At 48.2% G+C, this 3885-nt stretch overlaps 1 long non-coding RNA gene across 1 annotated transcript; it reads right to left on the bottom strand.

Moving 5' to 3' along the window:
- Positions 1 to 217: 217 nt before the first annotated feature.
- LOC308104773 lies at positions 218 to 1175 on the bottom strand. The gene is made up of 3 exons (XR_013934853.1): positions 1016 to 1175; positions 451 to 521; positions 218 to 356 (listed from the first exon to the last, which is right to left on the bottom strand). It is a non-coding gene; the product is annotated as an uncharacterized lncRNA (long non-coding RNA).
- Between the last annotated feature and the right edge of the window lie 2710 nt (positions 1176 to 3885).

Below are 3885 nucleotides of genomic sequence, written 5' to 3'. Positions count from 1 at the left end.
TAGTTGGACCGGCTGTAGTTAGACCAGCAGTAGTTGGACCGGCTGTAGTTGCAGCAGCAGTAGTTGGACCGGCTGTGGTTGCACCAGCAGTAGTTGGACCGGCCGTAACATTTGCAACTGTGGTGGGAGCGGCGGTGGTGACAACGGTGGTGGCAACGGTGGTGGCAACGGTAGTGGGAGCGGCCGTAGATGGTGCAGCAGTGGTGGCAACGGTTGCACTAACAGTGCCGGACATAACGTTCAGGGAGGTGGAACCACTGTTAATTGCAGTATTCATCGCTGTTTCTACTGTGCTTGTAGAAGGAACTGAGTCTTTTGGGAACACCAGACTCATTTGAGTAACAACTGATCCTGACCTGTAATGTGTGAGAAAGAGAATGTGACTTTTAAATTGCAAATCCTTGCAAACTCATAATGGAACGTAAGCAATTGATCAAAACTCTGTCTTACGTGAAACTGTCGACTATAGAGCGTTTGAAAGTTGTAGTGCCACTGCTGCTGCTGCTGTAAATCGTGTTTACCTGAAAGAGAAGAATGCTAATTGGTTAAGCTCAATTGCTGATGGAAATATTGTCCCAACAAGAACATGCTAACCTGCACTGCAATGCTGTGAAGTTTAGTAAAGTTTACCCCCCCCCCACCCCTTTCTCTTTCATTTATTGTGTTGAACTGATTTTCTTTTTCTTTGAACCCAAAAGAACTTTCAAACTCAAACCGAAAAAATATCCATCCACTGAAAAATGGCCTTAATTCCATGATTTACTTGAAGGACCACAATGGAAACAAGCCATCAGGGCTTTTTGTGTTATGCTTTTAGCATTATTGTACCTGTACCTTTGCAAACTGCTAATAAAGTATTCAATCAATCAATCCAATCAATCAATTCACATCTGACTTAAATTAGATACAGTAAATACATAGTAAAAGCTCCATTCCTGCCTGCATTGCATATTGATAATAAGTTAAAATTTAGAATGTTCTTGCTTAAGTACAACGAGCACATCATTTGTCTTACTTGTGAGACCACTGTGGCAGCCAAAGTCTTAAACGCTGTGGTAGATGAGTTGGAGAGATCAGAGCTGAAGGTTTGGTCGAGACTAAACTTAAGAGTTACGGTGTCTTCATCAGCGGTAGGAGCATCTGTCGAGACAGTGGTGGCCGCAACCGTAGCAGTTGCAACTGTGGTGGGAGCGACCGTAACATTTGCAACTGTTGTTGCACCAGCAGTAGTTGGACCGGCTGTAGTTGCACCAGCAGTAGTTGGACCGGCTGTAGTTGGACCCACTGTAGTTGCAGCAGCAGTAGTTGGACGGGCTGTAGTTGGACCCACTGTAGTTGCAGCAGCAATAGTTGGACCGGCTGTAGTTACACCAGCAGTAGTTGGACCGGCTGTAGTTGCAGCAGCAGTAGTTGGACCAGCTGTTGTTGGACCCACTGTAGTTGCAGCAGCAGTAGTTGGACCGGCTGTAGTTGCAGCAGCAGTAGTTGGACCAGCTGTTGTTTTACCCGCAGTAGTTGGACCGGCTGTAGTTGCACCATCAGTAGTTGGAACAGCTGTTGTTGCACCCGCAGTAGTTGGACCGGCTGTAGTTGCACCAGCAGTAGTTGGACCGGCTGTAGTTACACCAGCAGTAGTTGGACCGGCTGTAGTTGCAGCAGCAGTAGTTGGACCGGCTGTAGTTGCACCAGCAGTAGTTGGACCGGCTGTAGTTGGACCCACTGTAGTTGCAACAGCAGTAGTTGGACTGGCTGTAGTTACACCAGCAGTAGTTGGACCAGCTGTAGTTGCAGCAGCAGTAGTTGGACCAGCTGTTGTTGCACCAGCAGTAGTTGGACCGGCTGTAGTTGCACCAGCAGTAGTTGGACCGGCTGTAGTTACACCAGCAGTAGTTGGACCGGCTGTAGTTGCACCAGCAGTAGTTGGACCGGCTGTAGTTGGACCCACTGTAGTTGCAGCAGCAGTAGGTGGACCGGCTGTAGTTGGACCCACTGTAGTTGCAGCAGCAGTATGTGGACCGGCTGTAGTTGGAGCAGCAGTAGTTGGACCAGCTGTTGTTGGACCCACTGTAGTTGCAGCAGCAGTAGTTGGACCGGCGGTAGTTACACCAGCAGTAGTTGGACCGGCTGTAGTTGCAGCAGCAGTAGTTGGACCAGCTGTTGTTGCACCCGCAGTAGTTGGACCGGCTGTAGTTGCACCAGCAGTAGTTGGACCGGCTTTAGTTACACCAGCAGTAGTTGGACCGGCTGTAGTTGCAGCAGCAGTAGTTGGACCAGCTGTAGTTGCACCAGCAGTAGGTGGACCGGCTGTAGTTGGACCCACTGTAGTTGCAGCAGCAGTAGTTGGACCGGCTGTAGTTACACCAGCAGTAGTTGGACCGGCTGTAGTTGCAGCAGCAGTAGTTGGACCAGCTGTTGTTGCACCAGCAGTAGTTGGACCGGCTGTAGTTACACCAGCATTAGTTGGACCGGCTGTAGTTGCACCAGCAGTAGTTGGACCGGCTGTAGTTGGACCCACTGTAGTTGCAGCAGCAGTAGGTGGACCGGCTGTAGTTGGAGCAGCAGTAGTTGGACCGGCTGTAGTTGCACCAGCAGTAGTTGGACCGGCTGTAGTTACACCAGCAGTAGTTGGACCGGCTGTAGTGGGTGGTGTAGTAGTTGGTGGTCTAGTTGGTGGTGCAGTCGGTGGTGTAGTGGGTGGTGTAGTGGGTGGTGTAGTGGGTGGTGTAGTGGGTGGTGTAGGTGGTGGTGAATTTGTAGTGACTGTTGTTAAAGGTGCTGCTGTGCTGGTTGCTGGAGCCGGAGGCAAAACCACTGTAAAGGTAAAACATTCATATCAGTAAGTGCAGGCACAGAAAAATGTAATTGCCATCAAACGTGTACTTAAAAAGGAAGAGTCTCAGGTTTTATTTATTGAATCAGAAACTCTTACCAATTGAGGAGGTGTCCACAGGAAGGGAGAAGTTAGAGCTGTTGGCAGCCTCCACAAGAGTTTCACGCACAGAAGTGGTATTTGGTGTTGCATTCCCTGGGTTGAATATTAATTCAGCATCTACCTTCACTGATCCTGAGCTATAAAAGTGATTTTGAAAAGTTGTGTTTTGTTAGGATTATTTATTGCACTGCATTAACGTTGCTAATCAATTAGTAAAGCATTTCGAAGTAATATAATAAAGACCCTCAATGCTTACCTGAAACCTGTTACAACAGTGCGATTGAAAGTATCACCAAATCTTTCAAAATATACGATGTTCATCTGTAAACAAAACATAAAGTTGAAGTCAGAGACCCAGTTTTGCATCTCAGGCGTTACACATATTACCTGTGCGTTATTGTTTGCAGTCAGTACACTGAATTGCTGTTATGAACATGAAGCATGATAATGGACTTACCGCTGAAGTTACTTCGTCCGATAAGGCCTGGAATACATCGGAGGATTTATCTGAAAGTTCTGCTGTGAAGTTCTGATTTATTTTGAATGCCAACACAATCTTTGTCTCTGCTGGTGGTGCAGATGTTGTGTGTATAGTCGGTGGTGTAGTCGGTGGTGCAGTGGGTGGTGTAGTTGGTGGTCTAGTTGGTGGTGTAGTGGGTTGTGTAGTTGGTGGTGTAGTGGGTGGTGTAGTCGGTGGTCTAGTCGGTGGTGTATTCGGTGGTGTAGTTGGTGGTGTAGTCGGTGGTCTAGTTGGTGGTCTAGTTGGTGGTGTACCGGCTGTAGTTGCACCAGCAGTAGTTGGACCGGCTGTAGTTGGACCCACTGTAGTTGCAGCAGCAGTAGTTGGACCGGCTGTAGTTGGACCCACTGTAGTTGCAGCAGCAGTAGTTGGACCGGCTGTAGTTACACCAGCAGTAGTTGGACCGGCTGTAGTTAAAGCAGCAGTAGTTGGA

This window comes from Gymnoscopelus braueri (assembly GCF_963280865.1).
Source record: "Gymnoscopelus braueri genome assembly, chromosome: 17".
Classification (NCBI taxonomy): domain Eukaryota; kingdom Metazoa; phylum Chordata; class Actinopteri; order Myctophiformes; family Myctophidae; genus Gymnoscopelus; species Gymnoscopelus braueri.
Note: the sequence above shows the minus strand (reverse complement) of the source record. Positions and strands in the feature narration are given on the sequence as shown.